This window comes from Rhinoraja longicauda, chromosome 24 (genome assembly GCF_053455715.1).
Source record: "Rhinoraja longicauda isolate Sanriku21f chromosome 24, sRhiLon1.1, whole genome shotgun sequence".
In the NCBI taxonomy this organism is placed as follows: Eukaryota; Metazoa; Chordata; class Chondrichthyes; order Rajiformes; family Arhynchobatidae; genus Rhinoraja; species Rhinoraja longicauda.
In genome coordinates this window covers 34,990,072-35,006,489 of record NC_135976.1, presented here as the reverse complement: position 1 = coordinate 35,006,489, position 16,418 = coordinate 34,990,072, and the positions used below count along the sequence as shown (strand labels likewise).

Sequence of the window (16,418 nt, the reverse complement as noted above, 5' to 3'; positions counted from 1 at the left end):
ATTGGGGGTAGGCAGTCTCAGTCTTCCCCATGACAGAAGGGGGAGGAGGTGTACAGTTTGATAGCCACAGGGAATCCTGTGGCGTCCTGTCCTGCATCTTGGTGGAACCATTCTTCAGCTGAAGGAGCTCCTCAGGTTGACCAGTGAGTCATGGAGGGGGTGAGCTGTATTGTCCAGGATGCTCCGCAGTTTGAGGAACATCCTCCACTCCAAGACCACCTCCCATGTATCCAACTCCTTCCCCAGGATTGAGCCAGCCTTCCTGATCAGTTTGTTGATCCTTTTGGCATCCGCGGCCTTCTCCCTGCTGCCTCAGCACACGGCAGCGAAGAAGATGGCACTGGCTACCACAGATTGGTAGAACATCTGCAGCATCTTACTACAGACATTGAAAGAGCGGAGCCTTCTCAAAATGTACAGCCGGTTCTATTGCTTCTTGGACAGGGCCTCAGCATTCCTGGACCAGTCAGTTTACTATCCAGGTACATTCCAAGGTATTTGTATTCCCTGGTAAACTGCACATCCACACCATTGATGGAAACGTGACAGGAGTGCTCCTCTCCTCCTAAAGTCCACCATTAACTCCTTAGTCTTGTTGGTGTTGTGCTGCAGGTGATTTAGCCCACACCACTTAATAAAGTCGTTGACTACACCTCCCTATTCAGCTTCCCTCCCCTCACTGATGCAGCCCCCAATTGAAGAGTAATCTGAAAACTTCTGCAGGTGGCAGGAGTCTGAGTTATATCTGAAGTCAAAGGTGTAGATTGTGAACAGGAAGGGAAAGAGGACCGTCCCCTGTGTTGCTTACTACCACATCTGCGACAGTTCTGTAGCCTGACATATTGTGGTCGTCCAGTCAGGTAGTTGGTGACCCAGAACACCAATGGAACATCTACCTGCATCTTCGGCCGTTTGCTTCCTCACAGTGCATGCCGGATGGCGTTGAAAGCACTGGAGAAGTAAAAAACATGACTCTCACAATGCTTCCCGGCTTATCCAGGTGAGCACAGGAACTATGGAGCAGGTGGATGATGGCGTCCTCAACCCCCATCTTTGTTTGGTACGTGAACTGCAGGATGTTTAAGTTGTACAAGACATTGATGAGTCCTCATTTGGAGTATTTTGTTCAGTTTTGCTCACCTGGTTAAAGGAAGGATAACATTGCACAGAACATTTAAGCTGAAAACATTGCACAGAACATTTATGAAGATGTTGCCAGGACTCAAGGGCCTGAGCTATCGGGTCAGATTGGGCAAGCTGGGACTTTATTCCTTGGAATGCTTTAATAGGAACCTGAGGGGCAAAACTTTCACTTAGAGGCTGGTGGGTATATTGAACGAGCTGCCAGAGGTCAGTGAGGCAGGTACTAAAACTATTTTAAAAGATAATTGGACAGGTTGGAAAGGATTGGAGGGATATGGCTCAAATGTGGGATGAGATTAGACGGGGCATCTCGGTTGGCATGGATGAGTTGGGATGAAGGGCCCGTTTCCGTTTGTATGTTGCTATAAAGTATTCACCCACCCAATCAGGCTCCTAATGCCCCAAATGAGGAAGAGTCTGCGATTCCCAGGGGCCTCATCTGTCAGAGACAGTGTGTACGCAGGTTGGCCTTGATCCTGAGGGCTGCCTTAGAAGCAGTTACAACACACAGGAATTCAATTTTAGACTCTCTGCTCTGGATCATCTTTGCCTACACCAGGCAACGCATGTGTCACTTGCCTACCAAGGAAACTAACATCTTGTCAGTACTATTCAAAGTATTTTCAAAACTAATGAATACCTGAATCATCAACAAATTAAAGATATTTTCTATAATTAATACAAATATATCATTAAAATAGTTTCAAAATAAATTATTTACTTTGGTAATAATACTGTCTTTGCTAATATAACCCAACCATATATCTCCCTTGACTGCATACGGAACCTCCTGATCTGCAATCGAATGTTTTTCAGCTCCATTCAAAAAGTCACAAACCTGTTAAGGAGAAAGATGGTGCATTGTTGGTATATTTTGCCAAGAGATTAATATGGAATGTATTGTTAGAGCCACTGATTTATTAATTGAAGAGGTGATTGGCATTATATTTTTCTGGTAATGTTGCATGTGGGATGTGAAGACCACAAATAGTCAACAATATGAAGATCAGCCAGACAGAGGAGGTATATCTGCCGGAGGACACATTCAGCTAATTCAATTCTCATATACTGTAAATTTATTAAAGGTTTCCTTGTTTATTCGATTAAACTACAGGTCATTACAATATTAGTTACCCTGGCAGGATGTTACTGAAATGGAAAGCGTACTAAAAAAGACTGACGAGGGTATTACCAGATCTGGAGGGTTTGAGTTATAAAGAGAGACTGGACAGGCTGTCTATTTTCCCAGGAGCTGAGGAGGCAGAGAAGTGACGTTATAGAGGTTTATAAAATGTCAACTGTCCCTAATAATTCCATTCTCTTCCCAATACAAGCAAATCCGATCCTAAATAATCCTCTCCAACAGCTTCTTTCCCCCGGCATGAGGTTCACCAGCCTATAATTTCCTGGATAATATCTTCTGCCCTTCTTCGGCAAAGGAACAACACCAGCAACTCGCTACTCTTCCGGGACCTCACCTGTGGCTAGACATGATCCAAAGATCTTTATCAAAAGTCATTTGAATCACACAGCATGGAAACAAACAACTTGGCCCAGCAGCCCCATGCTGACCAGTGGTTGTGGATTTACTTTATGTTGTATTCAGTAGTGTACCATATCCTTTCTATTGTGTACTCCTTCAATGTTGTGCACATAATCTAACAGCTATTCCTGGTCTTGAATGGCTGGATCCCGGGAACAGGGGTAGAAATTCCAGAGGGGCAGTGACCTGGGAAAACAGGATTGTGGATTGGGCATGTGAGGTGGGGGTTTGGTGCGAGGTTTGGCTGCCAGGAATATGTGGCAATAAGGAGGTCTATAGGGTACTACAATTATCTATCACAGTTAGAGATTACTGCTTTTGCAATGGTGATGGAGAAGTTGTTGGTGATGGTGAAGAGACAGTGTGTGGCAAGTGATTTTGTGATTTGGAGGGGGAAACAATCGGTAAAACAAATTAGTCAAAAGGTCCCACTCGGGTTGAGGTCACTCACAAGCCAGTGAAAAATGTGAAAGCAGTAGCATGCATCACAAACCTGGCCATGCACTTAAACCCAGATAAGATAAATAACTTGTATAGGAAACAAAGAAAATAGGTGCACGAGTAGGCCATTCGGCCCTTTGAGCCAGCACTGCCATCCAATATGATCATGGCTGATCATCCAAAATCAGTACCCCATTCCTGCTTTTGCCCCATATCCCTTGATTCCGTTAGCCCTAAGAGCAAAATCTAACTCTTTCTTGAAAACATCCAGCGAATTGACCTCCACTGCCGTCTGTGGCAGATAATTCCACCCCTGGTTCTGGACTCCCCCAACACCCAGAACCAGGAAGTAATTGCTGATGCTGGTTTAAATCGAAGATAGACACAAAATGCTGGAGTAACTCAGTGGGTCCGACAACATCTCTGGAGAAAATGAATAGGTGACATTTTGGGTCTGAACCCGAAACGTCACCTATTCCTTTTCTCCAGAGATGCTGTTTGACCTGCTGAGTTACTCCTGCTTTTTGTGTCTATCTTCAAAATAAATAACTCACTATTACCAATTTAATGTGATGGAAACTGGTTCTACTAAGAATGCGCACAAGTTTAATTACCTCATAATTTGCCAGGATACCGTCTGCTTTCGTTATTGTGCCTTCCGGTCCAGAACCAGATGCTGGAGCACCAACCTTTGTATCACTAGAAGTAAGTTTAAAGCTTCGTCCATAAGTTGCGGTTCCAACTAGCAGCTTATTTCTGGGTGTTCCTTGGGTTTGATAATAATTAACGGTATAATTCTGCAAATGAGTTCAAGAAAGATTAAGCACATTTTCAAGCTTTTGGAAAAATGGTTCAAAAAGTCACAGAACTAGAAAGTGACAGAGCTACTGCCACGCATAGGCACAATGATAATTTACAAACATACTGTATTGGAGAAGAGAAAGTCCCAACGATCATTGCTTCCAACAAACATAGGACTATGGTGCCCAGTGAAAGTGTTCCAGCCACCGGTGTAATCATAACATATCACATTCATAAAGTCCAGTTGTCTAAAAAGTGAAAATGTAATAAATAATTATTAACTGTAACGCCAATTTCTCCAGCCGATAAATAAACAGTTCAGTTTAGTTTATTGTCACGTGTACTGAGGTGCAGTGAAAAGCTTTTCTTGCGTGCTATCCAGTCAGCGGAAAAACAATACATGATTACAATCATTTACAGTGTATAGATACATAAGGGAATAACGTTTACTGCAATGTAAAGCCAGTAAAGTCAGATCAAAGATAGTCAGAGGGTCACCTTTGAGGTTGATGATCGTTCAGGACTGCTCTCCAGTAGCGGTTGGATGAGTCATGCCTCTATATAGAATAATGCATAAATTGTATACGTATCAGTTTGAATAAATTCTCTTTGCTGTTGAAACCCAGTTGCTGTTTAAGGAAGTAACATGAAACTCGCTCAAGGCAGCAATTTAGATTCCAAAATGTACACAATCATCAATAATAATTCATTAATAATTGCATTCCCATATAGGACGAGTCCCGGGCTAATGAACTGATGGCACAAATTCAAATCATGCAAAGTTATGGAATTTTAATTCACTTAATTACCTAAATCTGGATTAAAAAGCTACCATCAATAACAGTTAACCACGAGACCAACCATTTGTTGTAAAAATTCAACTGGTTCACTGTCGTCCTAGAAAGAAGAAATGGCCTAGAAAACCACTCGACTAAAACTAAGTAAGAATAATGTTTATATAACAAACCAGCACTCACCAAGGAAATTAATTTGACAAAGGCAAAGAAAAAAGTTAATCCCATAAAGGTCTTTGTTTGCACACCACTCATGAACGACACTTACAAAGTTACAAATCTCTACCCCCCCCACCCCTCACAAGTTCCCCCTTTGTTCTCCCCCCCACCCGGCGGTCCCTCCTTGCCGGATCCTCCATTGTCCCTCCCCCTCCCTCACAGCGGTCCCCCCACACCGGGTTCTCCTTCGTTCCTTCCTTCAGCAGCAACGTCATTACTTCACGTGTCTGTCTCACCCGTCGGTCTGCGCCATCATCGCCGCTGCACCGATCTCTCCACAACGCTGCGGGTCCTCTCCTGAGGCCTCCGTGGTGCCAACACGGGCCCTAGCCGCGGGCTCCTTTGGCCGCTCTGACGGGCTCCGACCTGCGAGGCGAGGCTCCTCCAACCCATGAGGCCCCGACCCGGGCTTCTCCACGGCCAAGATAAAACATTGGGAAAACTGTCCCAACGAATAGTCAAATTACAGCCTATCACAGACAGTCTAAAACAAATTATGCTCCTATTTAATATTATAATAAATGGTTCACATCAAAGTTGCAAGATCCTGCCACATTTGGAGATAATTACATTTTAGACAATAAAACAGCTCCACAAACTGCTCAACAGTAATGGAAGAGTCCAATATGTGAGTGTAATGGTTGGTGTTTATGCCAGAATTGCCAAGATATGACTTATCTTCATGACCTCTGATGCTGCCTCCATTCTGCTAATGTGACATTAATAAATGCTTTTCATTGGATGCAACATAGACCGTATCCTCACAAGATTCCACCTGCCGTCCTGAAGACTATTGCTACAAAAGCAGCTGTTCTTCCAGAATACTGTTCCACTTTGCACCAATGGCATTGAGCAGTCAAAAAGTGCCCAAAACGTACTCTGTACACAATAAGCTGAATAAATCTCATCTACTTAATTATTACTTTGTCTTAATCTCGATTATCAGCAAAGTGATGAAATGAACCTAGTCACCAACTATTTACTAACTAAAATGTTCTCACTTCCCCTCCCCCCTCCTTCATGGCAGTCCCTCTACTCTGGGTTGTCCAATGTCCCTCCCCCCTCCTTCATGGCAGTCCCCCTACTCCGGCTTGTCCAATGTCCCTCTCCCTCCCTCACAGCAGTCCTCCCACGCCGGGTCACAAAACCCGGTTTTGTTCCTTAGTCTTGGCTTGAAATTACAGAAAGAACTGTACAACATAAAAATATCTGCACCCAAAAGATTGTACTTACTCAGCAATTTTAGCCACTTCATAACTAGCGTCAATGATGCCTTTAGCAGCAGCCACGGTAGCCACAAGCAGTAATCTAGGTTTTCCTGATGTTGCTCCTTCCTTTACAAAAGCGGCTTTCATTTCCTGGGGGTACAGATAACTGAATAGATAATATTATGGTCCATGATCTCAGCAAACGTTTATTGTGATGACAGGAGAGATAACTGTAACTTCAAGATTATAACCATCCTTTCATCTTATACATATCCATTTCCAAAAAGAAACTTCCAAAGCAACAGCATTTAAATGGAGGAACATTTAACATTCAGAAATTGCAACCTACTTACATCACCCATCCTGAAAAAGCCAGAGTTAAAACCCGATGGGAGGTATTGGACACAGGAAGAAATGTTGGAAATTCTCCTTAGCTTTTGATAGATCAAAATGATGACAACCATCAACTCTATTGACCCTCCAGCAACCTTTAAATTGTTAGAATTCTGGTCAGACACGCAGCAGGTAAATCAGAAATGTTTTATTGGTAAACATCGGGAAGACCCAACTCCTAGCTTTGCCTTCCTAAACTATTCCTGCTTTCAACAGCTATTCCACCCATGATTCCCCATTAAAGCTTAGTGTATGCTCAATCGTTGACCTATCATTCTGGAATTGCCTTAAACTGTTCACCGTAAATTTAGTTTGATAATTAAACTCTATAAATTTTATGGGAGAATGTCATTATAACACCAACCATACCAGTGTTCACCCTTGCATCACAGAATTGTGCAGAATATAAATGACACCTCATCAATGCTGACCGTTATGCCTAACCTCATAACGTGGTATCGATACAATTCCTTTCCCTCCAAGTGAATAAAACAAAGGAGATTGTGATTGACTTCACGAAGCAAAGCGGCACACATACATTGACATCGTCAAAGTAGAGATGGTTGAAAGCTTCAAGTTCCAAGGAGTAAATATCATCTTGCCCTGGACTAGCGATATCTAAGCTATGGCCAAGAAAGCACACCAACGCCTCTACTTCTTTAGAAGGCTTAGGAAGTTTGGCGTGTCCCCAACAACTCTCACCAACTTCAACAGAAAGCATTTTATCGGGATGTATCACAGGAAGGTTTGAGAACAGCTCCATCCAAGACCGCATTGAATCGCAGAGAAGTGTAGACACAGCCCGGACTATCATGCAAACTAACCTCCTTTCAATTGACTCCATCTACACTTCACGCTGCTTCAGCAAGGCCATCAGCATAATCAAGGACGAATCTCATCCAAGTCCCTTGCACCTTCGATTTCCGAATCTTCGTCCCATTTAGAAAATAGTGCACGCGTTTATTCCTATTAATAAAGTGCATGACCGCACACCTTGCTACGTTGTATTCCACCTGCTAGTTCTTTGCCCATTCTTCCAACTTCTGCAGGCTCCCTGCTTCCTCTCCATTTGGTGACCCTCCACCTTTCTTTGTATTATCTTCAAACTTGGCCACAAAGCCATCAATTCCATCCACAAAGCCATCAATTCCAGGAAGGCAACCATACCAAATGTCTTCTTCACTATCGATACACTTGTTTCACCACTTTCCAGGCCATGTTCTTGTGCCCCCTTTGCCAAAGCTCTGGAGGTCTTCCCATTTACTTTCTACTAAACCAAGTGGACCCAAACCTCTCCTGCATTGGTGTAGCACCCTCTCCTCCACCACCCCCTCCCCTCCTCCCATCTCCCCTCCCTCCTTCCTCCCTCCCCTGGCTGGGAGCTCAATATGCAGGGGTATTCAATATTCAAGAAGGATAGACAGAAAGGAAGAGGAAGTGGTGGTGGCATTGCTGGTAAAAGATTATTGCAGTAGATTAAAAAAAACATTTTCACCCAGACAGTTGTGAATCTGTGGAATTCTCTGCCACAGAAGGCAGTGGAAGCAAATTCACTGGATGTATTCAAACGAGATTAAGTTACAGCTCCAAGGGCTAATGGAATCAAGGGATATAGAAGAAAGCAGGAACAGGTTCTGGATGATCATATTGAATGGTGGTGCTGGCTCGAAGGGCCGAATGGCCTACTCGTGCACCTATTTTTTATGGTTCTATGTTTCTTTGTCCTACTACAATATGACTTACCAAAGTGCATTACCTGGTACCAACATTCAAAACATTTACCTGGTACCAACATATTCAAAACATTTATAATAATTTCCTTTGGAACAACTTCAATTGCAAATTTAAATTAAAAAATGGCACATATTGTCAGAAGGTTTGTAACAATTCAGAATCAATAATGAAGCAGCACTGCTCAATTAAAATTATTTAATCAGAATATTGTTTTATTTACCGTTACCAATGCTGTGAAACGTTGTTTATTTTCTGGTGGATTTCCTTCGGAACCTAGAAACTCCCAATCCAGATCAAACCCGTCAAACCCATACTTCCTCACAAAACTAATCACAGAATTGATTAATCCTTGTCTATTTGCCAGAGTAGACACCATGCTATTAAAGGTGAGGGAGCAACCAGAGTGGGAGAAGTTAATAATAAGAATTGGTTGAGTTATTTCATCAACATTGTAACAATGTAAACAAACTTATGTTGATGACATGTTTGATTTGAAAATACTGCACAAGTAATAAAATAAAATTACATATTTTACTGAAAAAAGCTCAGACTGTGGATAAATACATACATTTTGAGATATAAATGCTGGTATAAAAGTAGAAACATCTACTTTTAAATTGACTAATACTCAACTCAAAAATCGAAATAAATTGTTGACTAAATGAGATGATACAAAAACTATAAATTGAAAAAATTCTAAAATTAGCCCAAGATCTGTCCTGAGATACCTGGTTTATTCAGACAAAGCATAGAAAAGAGAAATCAATGTCGGATTCAGTAATCTCGATTTTAATTGCACCCATCCACCCCTCCATTATTTCGGAAGGGATTAAATAAGGTCATGGATGAAGCAGCATAAAATAGTTCCAGCTGCAGCTCATAGTTACATATATTAGTTTAGACTTTTCCCCCAACAACTCTAAGTATTTGACATTCAAAAGTGCTTCGGACCCCTGAGAACAATAGTCGGGGAGAATTTGGTGGAAGAGAGAAAAGAGTGAAAAGTTAATTTGCACTGGACAAGGAAGTTAGAAAAAAATAGCAGTAGCCTAGTCTTCCACAAATATTAATGAACTTCTGCTTTTAAAACTATCAGAACCTCAAGTGCTCTGACCGAGCTAGCTACTTCGAAGGTATCACAAAATGCTGGAGTAACTCAGCAGGTCAGGCAGCATCTAGGAGAGAAGGATTGGGTGATGTTTCGGGTCGAGGCCCTTCTTCAGTCTGAAGAAGGGTCTCGACCCGAAACGTTATTTTCCTACAGAGCTAGCTACTTCAGTGATTTCAGTCTCTCCAGTCTTATACATTTAACATCTTTTACAGGAAAATATTGTGAATATATGACATTTGTTACATTTATTTTGTTTGTTAATATGCATGAATGTGTACTTACAGTGTAGAACCAAACGTCACTCCTCCGATTGACAGCAGTGTCTGCAACTTGGTATTCCTTCAAGCAATAAACAGGCATGCGTGAGGTAAAAACAGAGGAAAAGAGCTGAGCGCTTGCGCGAGGCGTACAACAGGGGTCAAAAATTTAAACACAAAATTACCAGTTTCACGCTTCTTTTAGTGCATTTCAAAGTAAAAACCGACATTACAATAGACAATAGGTGCAGGAGTAGGCCATTCGGCCCTTCGAGCCTGCACCACCATTCAATGTGATCATGGCTGATCATTCTCAATCAGTACCCCGTACCTGCCTTCTCCCCATACCCCCTGACTCCGCTATCCTTCAGAGCTCTATCTAGCTCTCTCTTGAAAGCATTCAGGGAACTGGCCTCCACTGCCTTCTGAGGCAGAGAATTCCACAGATTTACAACTCTCTGACTGAAAAAGTTTTTCCTCATCTCTGTTCTAAATGGCCTACCCCTTATTTTTAAACTGTGGCCCCTGGTTCTGGACTCCCCCAACATTGGGAACATGTTTCCTGCCTCTAACGTGTCCAACCCCTTAATAATCTTACATGTTTCAATAAGATCCCCTCTCATCCTTCTAAATTCCAGTGTATACAAGCCTAGTCGCTCCAGTCTTTCAACATACGACAGTCCCGCCATTCCGGCATGAATTAACCTAGTAAACTACGCTGTACACCCTCAATAGCAAGAATATCCTTCCTCAAATTTGGAGACCAAAACTGCACACAGTACTCCAGGTGCGGTCTCACTAGGGCCCTGTTCAACTGTAGAAGGACCTCTTTGCTCCTATACTCAACTCCTCTTGTTATGAAGGCCAACATTCCATTGGCTTTCTTCACTACCTGCTGTACCTGCATGCTTCCTTTCAGTGACTGATGCACTAGGACACCCAGATCTCGTTGTACGTCCCCTTTTCCTAACTTGACACCATTCAGATAATAATCTGCCTTCCTATTCTTACCACCAAAGTGGATAACCTCACACTTATCCACATTAAACTGTATCTGCCATGCATCGCCCACTCACACAGCCTGTCCAAGTCACCCTGCAACCTCATAGCATCTTCCTCACAGTTCACACTGCCACCCAGCTTTGTGTCATCTGCAAATTTGCTAATGTTACTTTTAATCCCTTCATCCAAGTCATTAATGTATATTGTAAATAGCTGCAGTCCCAGCACCGAGCCTTGCGGTACCCCACTAGTCACTGCCTGCCATTCTGAAAGGGACCCATTTATCCCCACTCTTTGCTTTCTGTCTGCCAACCAATTTTCTATCCATGTCAACATAATGTGAATATGTCACTGTACACTAATAACATTTAAGTAAATTCGCACATTAATTGATAATCAGCCCAAAGAGGTGGTAATTGGCTTTTCTGCTGTGTTTTATATTTTAACCACGTCTTAATTAATTTAGTTATATAATCTTGCCCTTAAATTTAATATTTACTCATTACAGTTCCACCACTGATTTTATGGCACTCTTGGTTCCAGAGCTTTGTTGGTTTATCCAGCAGGCCAAGGAAGTCGGCTATGGGGAATAATTTGCTGACTCCTGCTGGGCTGGAGTTCCAGAGCCCTGGCCGCAGGTTGCAAATTCAACCCTCCGATCAGCCGTTGGAAGTCCCGATGAGGTAGAGATTGGCTGCCTTGCCCAGCCTAGGTGCCACATTTATGGGGAGACTTTCAGGGCGCGCGAGGGGGGGGGGATGGATTTCTCGCGGAACCCCTAGATGTACAAGTCTGTACATCTTTTTTTTTCTTTTTTCGATCCGATTTCTTTGTTTATTTGGCAAAATGAAAAACGCGGAAACCATGCAAAAAGCGCGGAAAATGGATTTTAAAAAGGCGGAAATCCGCAACTTTAACAACTAACTTAATTCGAATAATTTTGGCTTTGAAAGCTGCTTTCAGCGGTGAAAAAGTATATACAGGTTGAACAACGATTTTTCGGCAACCTTGATTCCAGAGTCTTTCTGGATGATCTGATTTTCTGAACAGAGGTCACGTGATAATGAAATGACAATACACCCCTAGCCCGCTAATGTCGCCCCTCCCATGCCTCAAAGCAGCGTAGAGTGCCAAAAACTTAAACGCAACTAATATAAAATGTAAACTGAATACGAATGAAAGGAATAAACTTCCGACCCATTCCAGGCTCTCATCGTTTCCCCCGACATTTAGAGCCCCGGCTTACGACTCCACTCCCAACTCACTAAGTGCACCAGTGATCCCTTCTTCCCCACTGCACAACGCTTTCCTCTGTTTGCCGCCCCCTCCTCCCATCACCACCTCCTCCTTCTCATCTGGAGTCAATAACATATGACTTGGAAGCAACAGCAGATGAGAAGGGACGGAGCCCAACGATGAACGAGTGCCAGGGTTGACAACGTGAGCCGCAAAGACAGCCCCGTGAACCGGTGAAGAAGGGCTCGCAGATGCAGACCAGTGGCACTGGCGTTCTCCATAGATCCTGACCCTTTAATTACTCCAGCACTTTCAGTATAAGAAAATAACTGCAGATGCTGGTACAAATCGAAGGTATTTATTCACAAAATGCTGGAGTAACTCAGCAGGTCAGGCAGCATCTCAGGAGAGAAGGAATGGGTGACATTTCGGGTCGAGACCCATCTTCAGACTGATCTGCACTTTCCTGAGCACTTTCAGTGTCCTTTCAGTGTGTGAAGAAGGGCTCGCTGGTGCACTTTGAAAGATAGGGCTCTAAACTACGGTTGAGACGGTGCAAGCCAAGGATGGGACAACAGGTCCGTCCGTTATATCCGACATCTGTTGCATGGGGGGGTCGTTAAAATTTTCTTTTTTTTCTGCATTGTCTTTGCAAAAGTTAGGAGAGAAGTTGCCATGCTGTATCTATAATCAAAATGAGCAGCAAAAAGTCTCTGCCTCCTTCCGCTTTCATCCCAACAGCACATGAAATCAAACAGTATATTTGCAGACCTTTTGAATAACTCAAACCCATTGTTGATTTCTCTTGAATTATTTTCAATTCCAAATCTGAAGGTTCACATTAATCCACATAAAACTGAAATTGTATCATGCAGATCTACCTTCTCTAATGAGCAATAATAATAGTACTAAAAAGTTGGTAAATTAAAACACCATTAGCAGATTTATTGACGTACTTCTAACTTTTCCAAAGATTATTATCAGTGCTTATTTTGTAGACAGAAAGATGCCAGTGCATACCTTTAATTAATGTAAGATGACATGGCTGGATATCAAAGTTACATTTAACTTGTTAGAGGAGCCGGTACACCATAATGATACATATCATCCCAAAAGAAAACACTGCTTATTATTTTATCTGTACTTTTGCAAATTAACAGTGGAGAGACACTGTTTAAGATAACTTTTGGGCAACTCTTCAAATTCTTGCATAAATGTCAGTATCCATTCTGGAAAGCCAGAAAAGTTGTTAACGACCGTGTTGTACATTATAAAGCACTTTGAAGACACGATAAAGGATTTAAGAGGAATAATGGAAGTACAGAAGAAAAGGGTCCATATAGGGAAAAAGCCATGAGTTGCAACTTTTAGTATGGAAAGTATGTTTACGCACCTCAGTTTGAGATCGTTAAATTGCTTGTAAAGAGTTTCATCATTCCATTCGACAGTAACAAGTTGGTGATTTGTATTCATCTTGGCATAAGCATACACCAGATGGGTGCACAGAAAAGGATCAATGTTCTCAGGCATGTAACGGCCAATCCCAGTTCTATACTGTGCCCAGTTTGTGAAATAACAGACAAGTTTGTCATTACTGCCTAAAATGGAAATATTTCAAAATAAATGGGGAAGATTGATCTTCAGTATAATATTCATGCAGTTGAAAGCAAAATCAATACCATTATTTAACCCGTCTGTTTTCTCTATCACAACGATCTTACTGAAATTTACTTCTGTGCAACATAGGCACTTAATTTTAGACAACAGACAATAGGTGCAGGAGTAGGCCATTCAGCCCTTCGAGCCAGCACCGCCATTCAATGCGATCATGGCTGATCACTCTCAATCAGTACCCCGTTCCTGCCATCTCCCCATACCCCCTCACTCCGCTATCCTTAAGAGCTCTATCCAGCTCTCTCTTGAAAGCATCCAACGAACTGGCCTCCACTGCCTTCTGAGGCAGAGAATTCCACACCTTCACCACTCTCTGACTGAAAAAGTTCTTCCTCATCTTCGTTCTAAATGGCCTGCCCCTTATTCTTAAACTGTGGCCCCTTGTTCTGGACTCCCCCAACATTGGGAACATGTTTCCTGCCTCTAATGTGCAGGATGATAGAAATAAAAATATCTAAGAGATACTGTTTTAAAATGTTCCCATAAATATTTTAAATACCTGTCCAACATGCAGATTCTGAGTTTATTGTTTAACCATTTACAGCATTCTAAGAAAATGGACAATTGAGAGATGAAGGAGGTTTTGCATTTGCCAGCAATATTGTGACTCACCAAGTTGCAAATGAGATAAAGTGATGAGTCCTATAAGAATGAAAGAGAAAAATGAGCAGAAAATATATTTTATGTACATTTTACCAAACTAGAATGCAATTTTCCCTCAACAGCCTATCACTTTCAACAAAGCAAGATCTAATTTTTTGCAGTTATTGGGAAAAACTGGACAAGTTCTGAGATGTTAAATGTTTCTTTTATCAAAGATGTTCCATGACTTGGTGAGCATCTCCAGCAGTTTCTGTTTGTGTTTCAAATTTCCAGTCTGTGGAGTTGTTTTTTTTAAATTCCATGTAATTTACTGCCACTTCTCTTCCATGAATGCTCCTTGCTACTAGGGACATTTATTTGTCTCTTTTAAATCAGAACAGTAAGCATAAGGAACAGGACGATCGGCCCACAACAGAACACACAAAGTCCATAAAATGAATCCATGCAGGCACAGAGCAAGGATGAGGTTTGGGTTACCAGATGAATACAATGAATCCCAGGTTCGGCGTATGTCAAAACCATCACTTATCTGCCTGCATATAACCCATATCCCTCCATGATAAGCATTTGAGGTCCCTTTGCAGTATTCAGGAAATTTGACCAGAAAGAGACACCCACCAGGTTGCTTTTCATCTTGACCAAAACCATCCATGACCCTCCCTTCTCAGGGTAACACAATGGGCAACAAATAGCACCCTTGCTAATAATATCTACGTTCTGAACTAAATATTAGAAAACTACAGGCACTAAATATCCACTACCCGACTCCTCTGAACCTGACTTTAGCTAGGTGACTCGAAAAAAGATAACTAAGCTTCCAGTTGCATTTCTCTCACAAAACTGGAGCTTTAATCTATGCAGCTACTATGTTTAGCATTGTAGAACTTCTATATAAAGAAACTAACATTCATTTTCTTGCCTTCAATAGACTATTTACTTTGTCACTAAAAATTTGGTGGAGCTAAGAACACCAACAAAAGTTTATACTGCGATAAAATTTAAATTGATGTGTCCTTTATTCAACTTTTTTACAGATATATTCTTAAAACATTCTTACCAAACAGCCCAAACATTGTTCCAATGTTTTGATGCAGTGAGCCTTTGCGGTTTTATTATCCTTGCTGCAGCTGAGATTACTGTGGTGTCACTGGAATTTTTGCAGGGTCTCCATATAATCCTGTAACATAAAATGACTGATTTTCACCATGATAGGAAAAGATTAAACAATTTATAAATATTTTTAAATTACTTCCAGTGGCTTCATAATCTACAAACTGAGATTAAAACAGTTGCATAAAGCAGAATTTCAAAACTGCACACAACCACCATCAGGATGTAGCCAGCACTCGAGGGCCTGAGCTGTAGGGAGAAGTTGAACAGGGTACGACTGAATTCCTTGGAGCACAGGAGGGGTGATGTTATAGAACTCTAGACACACACTATCGCAATGTTTAAGAAACATTTAGACAGGTACATGGATAGGATAGGTTTATAGAGATAAGGGCCAAATGCAGACAGGTGGGACTAGTGTAGATGGGGCATGGTGATCGGCATGAGCAAGTTGTGCTGAAGGGCCTGTTTCCATGTTGTATGACTCTATAAGTACTCCAAGGTTTCTGTTCAACACTTCCCAGGACCCTGCCTTGGAAGTTGAAGAATACAATGTTCATACCATTCGGCTGCAAACTCCCTACACAAAATATTAGGTGATGTACTTTGAGTTTGCATGTGGCCTCACTCTGGCAATGGAGGAGGCCAAGGACAGGATGGGAAGGGGAATTAAAATAGTTAGCAACTCCAAGATTCAGTATGCATTGTTGGACAGAATGCAAATATTCAGCTAAAAGGTCATCGGGTCTCTGCTGATGCAAAGGAGGCTACTAAATGTAATTGAGATTTGAAGAGGTGCATAGGGACAGGTGTTATATCTCCTTCAGTTGTGGGGGAAAGTACTTGGGGAAGGGGCGGGTTGGGTGGGATGAGTGAAGCAAGGAGTTGCAGGTGGAGTGGTCTCCACGGAAAGCTGTCATGATGGGAAGATATGACTGGTGGTGGGATCACGTTGCAGGTAGCAGAATTGAGGAGAATTATGTGTTTATTTATCACGAGGGAAATTGGCCTGCCAACAGTCATAAAGCACAATAAGATACATGAAATTAAAGTGACAAGCGGAAAGTCCAGGATTGGGGATGTGTAAAGATTGGAGGAGGGAGGGGGGGGTCAGTATACCCCATGGCAGAAGGGGGAGTAGTTGTGCAG

At 42.1% G+C, this 16,418-nt stretch overlaps 1 pseudogene across 1 annotated transcript in view; it reads right to left on the bottom strand.

The window, feature by feature from the left end:
- LOC144605160 (chitinase-3-like protein 1) overlaps window positions 1-15,292 on the bottom strand; it is a 41,936-nt pseudogene extending 26,644 nt beyond the window's left edge. Inside the window, exons 1-8 of the transcript XR_013548826.1 lie at window positions 15,217-15,292; window positions 14,169-14,198; window positions 13,276-13,480; window positions 9,670-9,726; window positions 8,497-8,653; window positions 6,175-6,299; window positions 4,053-4,176; window positions 3,742-3,924 (exon numbers count right to left, since the gene is read on the bottom strand). The product of XR_013548826.1 is annotated as a chitinase-3-like protein 1 (transcript). The remainder of the gene's footprint in view (window positions 1-3,741; window positions 3,925-4,052; window positions 4,177-6,174; window positions 6,300-8,496; window positions 8,654-9,669; window positions 9,727-13,275; window positions 13,481-14,168; window positions 14,199-15,216) is intronic.
- Window positions 15,293-16,418: the final 1,126 nt, after the last annotated feature.